Source organism: Anser anser, assembly GCF_964211835.1.
Source record: "Anser anser genome assembly, chromosome: 4".
Classification (NCBI taxonomy): Eukaryota; Metazoa; Chordata; class Aves; order Anseriformes; family Anatidae; genus Anser; species Anser anser.
The window spans coordinates 75,684,593-75,697,063 of NC_139724.1; the positions used below are offsets into that span (position 1 = coordinate 75,684,593).

The 12,471-nt window shown below is 51.5% G+C and overlaps 1 protein-coding gene across 1 annotated transcript in view; it reads right to left on the reverse strand.

Annotated features, from left to right (window-relative positions):
• Positions 1-12,471, reverse strand: part of SMOX (spermine oxidase) — an 82,026-nt gene that overhangs the window by 57,774 nt on the left and 11,781 nt on the right. Inside the window, exon 2 of the mRNA XM_083833705.1 lies at positions 11,231-11,340. The gene's annotated coding sequence lies outside the window, so the exon portion shown is untranslated. The remainder of the gene's footprint in view (positions 1-11,230; positions 11,341-12,471) is intronic.

A 12,471-nucleotide genomic window follows, 5' to 3' on the forward strand; every position in this document is an offset into this window, starting at 1 on the left:
CCCCATTCTCCTCTCGAAGCTCGCAGCGCCTACAAGAGCCTTCAGCAAGAAAGCTCAGCCACCCAGTGCTCGAGGCCTCATGTCCTTTGGTTTTCTTGGAGCCCGTACCCCAGGAACATCACATGCTAGCACCTTGGCCTCGTGTTGTCTCACCGCCCCATCCCTGGCTCTCAGGATTTTCCAGAAATCCCTCAAGTGCTCCTCCAGAACCTAAAACCACATTCAGCTTTCACTTATCTCCCCTGAGCCCATGTTCAAACAGTTTACAAGCAAGCAGGTGACAGTTTGGCCTCCCGACAATAATTTCTTCCTCCCTTATACAATTTGCTTTTTGTTTAAAAAAAAAAAAGAAAAAAAATAAAGCTTTTTTTTTCTTTTTCTCAGTTTCTTTAGGAAAAAAAAAAAAGATAATGAAATACAAGTTCTGCATGCCAAAGTTTCCAGGTGCCCCATGTCCTGTTACCGGGACACTGAGCAAACAGCCGACAAACACGATCCCCTGGCTTTGTTCTGCCAGCTGGAAACCTCAGGTCATTCTGCACCCGGGCACAGCCACGGATAAATCCTCAGGAGGAGGCGATACACAGCTGAGCAAAACGCTCCGCGGGCACCACCGCCGTCTCAGAAAGGCTACCAAGAAGAGGCCTGGATATTTTCTTACAGACTTGCTGGAGTCTTAAAAAGCTCACGGAGGAACAATTTCTGTGAAAAGGTCTCTGTCTCTGTCCGTGCGAGTGACTCAGCTCCACAAACAGCAGCGCTGATTCACTGCTCCTGGGTGCCAGCGGTGGCTGGTGACCCATGTGGCGAGGAGTCTCTTCCTCGCCAGAAAGCCTTGCAAAATGACAAAATCAGTGTGATTCAGGGCCATGGGTGGCAGGTCTCCCATTTGGGTGCCCGCCCCGGATCTCCCTTCCCCAGGCAGCTCTCTCTGTCCCGTTCCATTCAGCTGCCCACGCTGGCTCTTACCGCACCTCCAGGTGGTGCCCGGCACAGTGGAAAGTCTACGCTGGGCTGGGATGCAAACACCCAACCGAGAGAGGAATTCACTCGAACTACAGAATTCAAACCATTTCCCTGAACTTTCCATGGGAAAAAAAAAAAAAGTTACCGAAAGGAAATGAAAGGGGCCTAACATCAAAGGTGAAGGATGGTCCTTCATGGGCTTGTGGAATTACTTGCTCACGGACACGCAACCCGGGTCATACGTCCCAGCCCAGCTCCCATTGGAAAGGTCTCCTATCAGGTCATTTAAAAAACTGAAATGAGAGGTGATGCAGCCTGAGAAATGATAAGGGTATATTGAAAAAGCCGTTCCTCTTTTCTGTGTTCAGGCCAAATACCCAAATCTCCAGCAGCTCCCAGTGTCCTGATGTTCCACGTGTCTGAATCCTGCCAACACTTTCCACACAAAAGGAGAAAAGCTGTCTCAAAATAACCGTGATCCTACTCAACTTTAACATAAATTTTTGGAAATAAAAGTGACTGTTTGATGTTACAAGGACATTAAGCCCAGCTGTCTTCCTAAAAGCAAAGGGTCCTTTTCACCTTTTCCTGTTGCTGCTGTACCTAAGGGCTACCTTGGGATCCCTGCTACCGAGGTGCTGAGCAAACCCCAGAACAGACCCTACACAGAAAGTTCACGTACAATTTTTCCCTGTGACCGCCCAGGTGGTGTAATTAAACTCGTCTCACAGCCTGAGGAGCAGCAGACCACCCCAAGCCCACACAAACACCACCAGGTTTTCTTATCTCCCAGCGCCTGCCTTCCCCCGCTGCCGCTCGGCGCTATCAGCGCCCGTCCAGTTTCACCAGGCAAGGCGATACGCAGAAGCAAAGCCGTATAAAAAAAGCACAAACAGTCATAACTTTCAACTTTTTTTCAGCCTCCTGCAAGGAGGAAGAGCCCCTCCGGTGCGTGGTTCACCCTGCAGACAGCATCCCTACGTGTCCGAGCTACCTCCGGCCGCTGGTGCCCAGGGGTGGGAGCAGGTCCCTTTAAATCCTTTGTTGTGCTTGCACAAGTGGAAAACAGCGCCTATAAAAAAATCCCCCTCTGTTTGCCAAGCCGTGTGTAGAGATTATGAATCATTAAATGGCAGCCACGTGTCAGCAAAAGTAGCAGGAAGTGTCTTGTGTTTGACCTTTATTTGTAATAGCAAGAGCGCTTCGCAGCGTATAGCTACGATGATCTAATTATCCTGGCTCACCAAGAAACATCAGATCAATTGCCTGCACAGGAAGTTTATTTCCATTAATATATATATATATGGCTAATAGTTACTTTTTCCATTTATATATGTATATATATAGCTAACCATTAGGAGGCTGGAGGGACTCTGAGAAAGCCCTTTTGGTCTGTTCCTTCTGTGTGTTGGGAAGTTGAAGGACTTCTGGTTTTTTTTGTTTGTTTTTGTTTTTGTTTTTTTTCCCTGGGATCCCAATGGAATGGGGCACCTGACATAGAGACCTTTTCACAAGCTTGGTGGCCAGTCTGCTGGCACACCTCCACGTGTGCCAATAATCCCTTATTTCACAGGATCGAGCTGTGAGTTTGGGACGCGACCAGGTGCCGAACTCTCTCCTCACTGTACATGGGTAATTCGAAACACATGCTTAATTTTTAGTCAATCCCACACGTCAGAGAGTGCTCCTGAATCACGACAAAGTAGCTCCAGGCTCCTAGCCAGGCTTCGTCCCATACGACCAGCAGAGCCCTGCAGCCAGTTGGTGATACGGGACAAAGTAAGGTCCCCAAGGTCCTCGCTAGCAACAAGGGGAAGGACCCAAACCGTGCCAGGTGGCCTCGGTGAGCTCTGGCAGCCACCATGGAGCAGAGCACGCTGCCTTTCTTGGTCTCTGCTGCTCCATGATCACTCTCTGCCCTCCCCGGTGGGATCCCCCCCATCAGCCACAAGCAGGGATAAGTCCACATCCCTCACCCGGTGTCCGTCCCGTGGCAAGCACTGCTGCAACCCCACTGACCAGCTGGGTAACACCGAGCTGGGCAGCCCTTTTTGTAATTAAAGCACTTCTCATCAGATAGAGGTCTCCATTCTGCTTCGGACGTGGGTCAGGGATGCGAGAGCACGCTGTTGCCTTCCCTCCGCCACTGGCTCTCCCTGTCCAGTCAAACCAACTCGACAAGAAACTGAGATCTCGGTGGTCAAGTGCCACTGGCACCTGGGCTTGGTGCTGGTCACTCCCAGAGGTGCCGTTTATCAGCTGGATCAGGCCTTAATCACGCTGTCCTTCATGGACTGCCCTTATCCCTTTCAAACTCCTTTGTGGCTCTTCCTTACACCTCTCCTTGCTCTGCTTTGGTTTCAAATTTGGGCAGTGCCGATCCCCACGTTGCCTCCTCCAGGACAAGGCTGGGCCATTGCAGAGATGTCACCGCCTTGCACACGCAGATCTTCTCTGGAAATCCTTTCTCCAGGTCGGCCCAGATGTCCGGCATCCTCGCCTGTCTCCAAACAGCCCCGGCCCCATCTGGGTCTCACCCAGCTCGTCCAAGGGACCACCTCTGACTCCATGTCAGGTCCGCACCACAGCCGCACGCCTGGAGTGGGTGCACAGCACCCTGAACCCTAGTTAGTGCAGCAGCCACCCTGTACATCGTCACCCTTCCCCACGTCCAAGAGGTTGTGAAAGCCTGGCACTGGCAGAAAGCTGAAAATTTTGGCAGCCGGGGGGGAGTATTCCCATTCAAAACCAGGAGCACGAGGAGCAGATGCGCCGCGTCTCCAAAAAAAGCGGTCTCGGAGGGCAGAACAATCTGCCTAGTGCCGCATCCAACGTGGAGCTGCAGAGCAAAACAAACGAGCCAAGGAAAGCCACGGCCCCACGGGGCTGGAGTCTGCTGCCTCCAGCAGTGAAAGGAGCAGGGGCAGAGATATTCCCCGAATGCACCCACGGCTGCCCGCACAGGGCTGAAAGCTGCACCGCTCCAGGGCTGCAGCTGAGAGCAGAGTTCAGCCCCCACACCCCAGCAGAGCGGAGCCACCTCATGTATCCCATCCCAAAATAATGGTATTCCTGCGGGAAGGGAGTCCCGGAGCTTGTCCCAGGCCTCCTAGGCAGCTGCAGAGGACACAGGAGCCTTACTTTTGGGGGTAACTGTGGCCGCTTTACAACCAGGACGGAGTCTGGATGCCAGAATTCAATTCAGAATTCACTTTTTACCGGATGCCAGAACACGTCATTTCTGTGCTGATGCCTTTTATCCACCTGAGATGTTTTTAGGACAGGGGGCATTGCCAGCTCACACCTTGTCATCAGGAGTCTCCTGATCTTCAGCATCCCTCCTGAAGCTCAGCCTTGCAGTTACACAGTTAGAGAAGAAAAACGGTTTTCATGATGCCACATACACACAAAACTCCCTTGAATTTTCCAGTCCTTCAGCTCAGTGCTTTATGCTGAGGAGGCAGATAAATGTAAAACTTCAGCCAAAGGCCATGTTTGTGGGGAAGAGGAGGGGAAGGACTGACTTACGACTTGGAGTGTGTGAGCGATTGCTCCTGGTGCCTCCCTGCCGTCCCTCCGGGAGCACAGGCAGCACGAATTTTAAACGGGAACGTTTGCTGTTTGCACAGCGGAGGCTTCTGGCTGGCTTCGTTAACATGAAACGTGAACTTCTGCTTTTGTAATGCTCCAGAACCACAGCGGGTTTGGGAGGCCGAAGCAGAACGCGGAGGCGAGCTTCCTAGGCAGTTGTCACCAGGGCTCTTCTCTGCTCTGCTGGGCAACATCCCCAGAGAAAGAGAAGGGACCCTGCTTGACTCAGCTACTAAGGACACCACACAGGGTGCAAAAAAACTCTGCAGCATCCTTCTTCCTGCCCTGGCTGGAGGCTGTGGGCCTCCTTACCCTCCTAAGACTCACCCTGCCAGGACAGAAGCAGGAGGGGAGCAAGAATGAATAGCTCAAAATGCAGCAGAGTCACTAAAACCCAATGACTTCACGTGGATTTGTGCCTCGTGCTTGGACGCTGCTACAAGCTGACTGCACATTTGAAAAATTCTTTATCTTCATGACTCTCCTACCGTGAAATCCGATGGAAGTTGGTCAAATGCCTCAAGAAGTGGAAGTAGGGAAGGACAAGATGAAACCACCCGTCTCTTCCGAACGTATGGTGAAGCCCATAGGGTGTTCACGGAAGGCGTACTTCCTTAGGAGACCGAGGTACAGCTATCCCCGTGGCAGAGAGCCTTGGGAACAAGCTCGGTAGAGACAGTGGAGACGAGAGCAGGGGCAGAAAGCCAGCGCCTGCAGCCAAGAGCGACAGGTTAGTCAGGTCTGGGGCGAGGTTACACCCAGGAGACGGGACGGACGGCGTGACGCAGCCGCCTTTCTCAACATCGCCCTGCTCCCAGGCCTGCTTCACGCCACGCAGGGCCAGGCAAGCTGCTTGGGAATTTTCCAGAGCAACATTTTTTTCCCCATCAGAACGTGCAGTCGCGTGGAACACTGAACGTTTCACAAAAAACGCGTTGCATTCAGTGAACCTCTGATGGAGCCCAGGCAGGGAGATATTTCCACTAGGCAAGGTGAATTTCCACGGGGAACCTGGCTGCTAGTTCGTGTGATGCTGTGACGAGCTCCTTACAAACCCACTCGTCCATACCTCCAGGGAGCCAGGCTTGTGGATTTGCAGTCAGGTCCCCAGGTTATCCAGCCAGAGGACTCCATGAGCTCAAAACTTCTCCAAATTATTTTCTGAGAGCTCCTGGTCATGTATTGGGATAAGCTTGGTAGTTCGTGGCTCTGGAGCAGCTCATTACAGGTGCAATCCCTGCTCACGTTATCTCTGGGATGTTGGACTCTCTTTTGGGGAACTTCACTGTCCCGTCAGCTAGGCGGCCCATGGACCCATCAAGACGAACAGCCTCGGAAGACCTAAATCCAGTCGTGTTGCCTGAGGTCATTGCTCCTTCTTTTACCCCTAGAAATCCCCGCAGCCACCATCTGAAACCAGCAGAGCTCTCATCGCCTTGGGATAGCAGCTTTAAAATTGGCAACAATCACAGCTCTTCAGTCAGCGCTGCTGGGTCCTGGGGTCCACGTACGAGTCTGGAAGCAGTTGGACTTGGCACGGCCTCAGATGAAAATGTTATGAGATTTCCATTTGGAAGGGGAAATACATATTTCTGTAGCCAGCAAGGACACAGATGAAATGTGGCATTTCCCAGGAATTTCTAGTGCTGACAACATTCGCACCGTGGCAGCCCAGAACCCTTCAAACTCCTCTGCTAGCCGTGCCTGCCCATGAGATATGGTCCCACCAAGCTGCACTGCTAATCTGTAGGAGAAATTCACTTTTTCCTGGTCTCAGGGCCAAGGATTAGCAAGTCTAGCCAACGGTTTCATGGATAGAGATGAAGCACAGGTGAGGGGACCTCGACTCACAGCCATCAGCTGGCTGAAGCCTGGAAATAATGCCTTTAAGGTGGTCGATGCACAGGTTCTTCCTCTCCTGCAGAACTCCTGCACTGTGTGTTGGCCTCGGTAGCCCTGCTGTGCAGAGCGAAAGCAATTTTCCTCTGCAGATCCTCACCTCATTTGTTGCAGGCGTTGACAGATGTGGTAATCAAGGCAGAAAAAGAAAGGTTATTCTCACAATTAGAAGTCCTTTGTGACTTTTATAGGTGATATCGTAACAGTGAAGTTCCTGAGAAGTCTGCAGGCTCGGCTCGCCAGTTTTCTTAAGTTTATCACTTCCCCACATAGGGGAACACGCTCAGCAGCACCGTCCTGCAGCGCTGTGACCACAAACTCCACCAAGAAGCTGAGCCATGCATATTGACAAAACAAACGGGGCAGTTACGGACGGACACCTAATTATGTCTGATAACCCCAGGGGCCATCCCGCAGACGGATCCAGGCTGCTATTGGTGACTCCCCAAAAACCAGCATTTCCCAAGGGAGGAAGGGACCTGGCTCCCTGCACAAAAGAATCAGCCATCTCTACCCTGATTGCGGAGGATTTCATGGGCTTGGAAGAGCATTTGGTGCCAATGGAAGGAAGTCGTCAGGTTTGCAGATTGAAATGCAGAGGATCCTTCTGGGGGTGTTGCATGTTGCCTTGCACTCAGAGCAGGCTCAGGGCTTCTTGGCAGCAAAGGAAGAAAGGAAATTTGATTCGTATAAGACAGAGAGCTGGTGTCTTCCCTCATGGAAATGAAAAGGCTTGAATGAAATGAAAAGGAGATGAAAGGCTTGGAGGTGAGAACAAGGAGTGGAGCCCAAGTCCAGGAGAGCCAGGATTGCTGCTCCTCCTGCTGCTGCAGGGGATGGAGGAGCTGAGAGTGACTGCTGTCACCTCCCTCGCACCACCCCGCTCCAGATCCCCGAGCCACGGTGCCAGGTAGGAACTCGTGCTTGAATAGGCTGGTGACCCAATTCAAGGGGCCCAGGAGGGACACGACAGCATTTCAGATTTTAGGTTAGTCAAAACGAGGGAACAATGCAAAACTGTAAAGGAGCATTAAGGGAGCGGCAAGACAAGAAGAGAATTTCTCTCTTCTCTTTGGGATGCTGTCCCAGGAGCCATAACTACTCACTCCCTCACATCCTGAATTAAGGATAACTGCAGGAGGCATCTCAGATCACATACTAAACACCCCGAGGTGTCTGCCTACACACACCATCTACATGCACATATATTTCACGTGCCTTATAATCACCAAGCATTTCAGGTTGGAAGGTACCTCTGGGGGTCTCTGGTCCAGCCCCTTGCCCACAGCAGGGTTATTAGCTCAGGGTGCTCAGGGCCTTCTCCATCTACGTTCTGAATATCTCCAAGGGTGGAGATGCCACCACTTCTCCAGCCCCCTGCTCCCTTGTTTGTCCACCCTCACGGGGCAGAACTTATTCCTCACATCTAATCTCCCATGTTGCAACTTGTGCCCACTGCATGTTGTCCTTCCACTGTCCACCTCCGAGACATATCTCGTCTATCTTCTCTACACCTTTCCATTACCTATTTGTCAACAGCAAGAAGATAACGAGCCGCCCTACCCCTCTGCAGACAACACCCTATCTGCCTCTCCTTGTACCTCCCGTACTCCTCAACCACCTCCAAGGCCTCCACCAGGCCTAGTCCAGAACGTCCATGCCTCTCCTGTACTGGAGAGGCCAAAACAGGACCCAGTAGCTGGATGTGTCTCACAAGTGCTGAGCAGAAGGAAATAATCACTTCCCTCAGCCTGCTCTCTTGCTGATGTGGCATTATTTGTGGTTTAGCACTGCAGGAGCACGCAGCTGGCCAGTCTTCTGCTTGCCGTCCACCAGGGTCCCCAGGCCTTTTTATGCAGGTTGTTTCTTCCTTTTGTTTTGTTTTGTTTTGCCCAGGAGACTCATGGCCAACTGCACTTTGATATCCACTCATACCATCCATGAGCACCTCTAAACCAAAAGCAGTGGTGGCTGGGAAGACAGTCAGGGACCCTTCCCGTTCTCCCACTGGGAAATGTCGGTGCTCCCACTGCTCCCAACACACAGAAACCCCAAACCAAAACCAAACCAGAGCAGTCAATTACCCTGTTTCACCCTCTCTTTGGGTCAGTTATCCGTATGGCCAGTCACGTTTGTTGAGCGAAGGTACTTTCTCAAGGGCTTAGACCTTTGGTTTTGCTCTGTGAAACAAGGCCGCAGACTTTTCATTACAAAAGATGAAATAAATCCTTCACAGCCTTTGAGCAAGCTTCAAATGATCTAATTAACTCGAACTATCTCCCTGGTGCCAAAGCCACCCTCTCCGGGCAGCGGTCTGCGGTCTCCAGGCTAGACGCTGGCGTCTCTTGTCTTCACCCCTCAGAAATACTCGCCTGGAACAGGCTGACCATGCCCACTCTGAACAGGGCTTCCTCTGAGTCTTCTCTGTGATGCCTTTATGCACAAAATGGATTCTTTTTTTAAGTTCAAAGACCTTGTAAGGACTGTGTCACGACTCACTAGCGTGGTGTCCCAGGGGTCCTGAGATGCACATGTGGGGCACGTAGATGTTCCACAGGGCACCTACACACTACTGCTGGTCGTAACACCACGTGGCGTGGAGATGCCTAGGCAGCCGGGGGTCTGCCCTCACCTCTCCCGAAAGACCCTTCCCTCCTGCAGTCACCTCCCTAGTCCTAAACACGACATTTACCCTGTGCTAAGAGCTGGTGAGCCCGTGTTACTCGAGGTCAGACTATTTAAACACCAGCTGCGGTGTTCGTCTTGCCTTTTTTTTTATTAGTTTTGTCAAGAAGTCAGTTTCAGCATGCACAGCACTTCCTCTTTTGAGGCATTTGAGGACTGAGACTGTGACCTTTGGCTGCTGCTTGGGCTCAGCAGCTGGAGATGGAGGCACAGGCAGCAGTCCCAGGGGTGAGGGGGCTGAAGGAGGAAAGCCCTCTTCCTCCCCCTCCATCTCGTCACGGACAAGCCCAGACCAATTTTCGGCCAGCTGTGGCTGAAACACACACTGCAAGAAGACCTTCTCCATGCAGCCCATGGCTGGAGCAGGGAAGTGGTACTCAGACTGCAGCAGCTTCGGGCAGAGAGGATGTGGCCCAGCAAAAGCTCAAGCACAGCAAAGTGTATTCCTGCAGTATGTGATGGCAAGTAATGGTCCTTTCCATCCTCTTTTTGGTTGGGGAGCTGGCCTCTGAAGGAGCCTGGGCAACGTTTAGATTCAATACCTGACTGTCATACAGACAAAAGTAAGGGAAATTAATCCCAATGGAAAGTCTTGGCGCTCAAGTACAAATTAGTGCCTACCACAATGAAGCGTATCTACCCAAATTCGTGTTCGTGGTTATCTGTTGCTGAAGCCTCCCTGCTACCTTCTGTAGTAGGAACGGTTAAGCTTTATATCAGAGCAGCACGAGCACAAAGGTTCAGGGAAAAGGCTGGAAAGGTCAGGAGGGGCAGCCCCATGTTTGGAGTGACTTTGGCTAGCTGGACCAGCAGCTGAGGAGGCTGAATGCCCCCAGAGATGGTCAGCGAGGAGCAGAAAAGGCAGCTCGACAGACCCATCCCCTCCCTGCAGCAGAGCCGGGGACAAGAGAGCAGTCACGCCGTGTGGGACTGTCCCCACACTACGTGACTGCTACGTGTAGCGAAGGTGACAACTGCTAACCGTGCCAGCCTTTGGACTGTATTTTCAGAATATGCGAGAGTCCTTCCCACCCTACAAAGACCACTGCTGTCAATCCATCTACTTATCTTAATAACTGATAAGAAAATGGGGTCCCACCAGAGGAAGTAGGATTTTTTCAGTCATTTGACCCAAAATGCCCTGCATGGGCATTGAGCATGTGGCATGGCTTAAACAGAGGGTTAGGCTTTTCAAGGGAGGGTTTAACTCGTAGTAAGAGATTGCACTGGCCCAGCTCAGGCTGGCAGGACACCTTATCCATGCTAAAGAGAAACCAAGCTATGAGCAGTGTTGGATCCTGGACTCCAAGTGGTCAGCTCATGGTGTCCCTCTCCTGCCAAAGCAGACAAACCTCCAACCTAAGAGTTTTTTATGCTACTTAGTGAAACTGGTACTTGGGCACTTAAAAACTCACAGCTTTGTACCCGGGGTCAGCCCTCCTCCTTAGCTCCTGGGAGCTCAGCTTTATCATACATTACCTGCAACCCTGTGTGCTGCAGTCTGCAGCTATTCCAAATTTCCAGCTGGTTTTAGATAGCTTAATATGTGGCCTATAACCTTCACACCTCTGAATCCCAGTGATGTCGTTTAGCTTGTAACAGGCTAATTGATGCCTCGTTTGCAGTGAGCATCTCCCACACAACCCTGCATGAAAGGTTAATGAGTTGGGAACTTGCAGGTGTTTCTGACCTGAGCAGTGAAAGAGTTTTGGGTAGAAATGTTCACTTTTAGCTGCTGGGAAGGTAAAAGTGAAGGTAAGAGCTGAATCTAAGTGTTTCGATGTCAACCCAAGGGGCAGGAGTCCCCATTGATCTGAAGCTGGGGGGTCCCAGTGGGATGCTTGGGACTGGCCTCTGGGGACAACCTCCAACGCTGTCCAGCTACAGCTTCAGTGATGATGCTCACAGTCAACACCGAGGCTCGGTGAGATGACATTGCCTGGGGTGTGGACACCAAGGACTGAGAAAACTTCTCCTTCCCCTCCAAATCTCAGTCCGTCTTTTGCACCCTCACCTGCAGCCCTCAGACCCTCCAACTGCAAATCAGCAAGAGCTGTCGCGAGGACAACCGGCCAGCCTCATGCCTTACCTCGATGGAGAAGTCACCTCTCACTTTCGGCTCTGGGCAGGCCACTTGTCAGCCAGCTGCAGGTTTCTGCTCGTCCTGGGCTCCTTCTGGCAGGAAACGTCCACCGTAGCCTGCAGAGGGAAGCCAGACGGGGAAGCCGATGTTAATTTGCTGCTGAAGCAAAGCAGAGAGTTGTGGCCGTCAAAACAGTGAGTGCCGGCATCGTGACTTCTCCTTTCCCTTGTGATCTGTGGGAACAGGAGAAGAGCCAGACTCCACACGGGGAGGCTCAGCAGCCTGGAGGTTCCCAGGCAGGAGGACCTTTCCTTGCCCCAATAGGTCACCCACTGGTAGCCAAGGGGAACGTGCTCATCTAAAGGTCCCCAAGCTGAACTGGGTTAACGTGGATCACACATGGCACATTTAACAGCCCAGCTTGCTTTGGTCATGTCTTTAAATGAGGGTGGTGATTTCCATCCCCACAGATTCCCATATAGCTTTCGGCCCCTGGAGGAGTCACCCTGTAAAGAGGCAAGAGTCTGGTGGGCTGATAATACCACGGAGCTGGGTGTTCATCGTGATGGAGTTGTCTGCAAGTTCACTGAAGCTTTGCTTCAGATGCAGAAGAAATAATTTCAGGGAAGAGGATTGCATCTAATCGGCTCTGGAGGATAGGCACTTTCTTAGACTCGGCTGTAAGAGCTGCATTTGGAGATCAGGTAAAGACATCCCCTAAAAAACATCCCTGGGGAACCTGGACGCTGACGAGGACTGCTCCTTTCCATTTCAAGCACAAGTGGCTTCACACCATCTTTGACACTGTTTGACGCTGTCTGACACTTTACATTGACACTGCATGGTCTGCCTGATGATCCTGGTCCCCATGAGGCTGGGAAAAGGGGCAGTGACCGCTTTTCTTACACATCTTGGCTGTGAAACAAGTGAAATGTAAAACATTTCTTTGTTCAAAGCTGCAAAGAAATAACAAAGTTTGGTCTAAGCCTCGCTGAGATTTTTTCTTGTGGATCAGGACCAGGAAAAGAGTACGTTCGTCACAACCAGCAGGTGTCTGAACTCTAACATAAGTACAGTTAGACCTGTCTACACCATGCCCGTTCCCACTGAACCCAGAGAGATTTGGTGGCTTGGAGAGCCCAACGAGCCATGAAAGGGAGGAAGATAAAGCACGCAGGGGTGGCACCAACAGTTTCTAAGCCATTTGGTGTATGTTCTCTATAGAAGTGACTTATTCCCTACCTGCA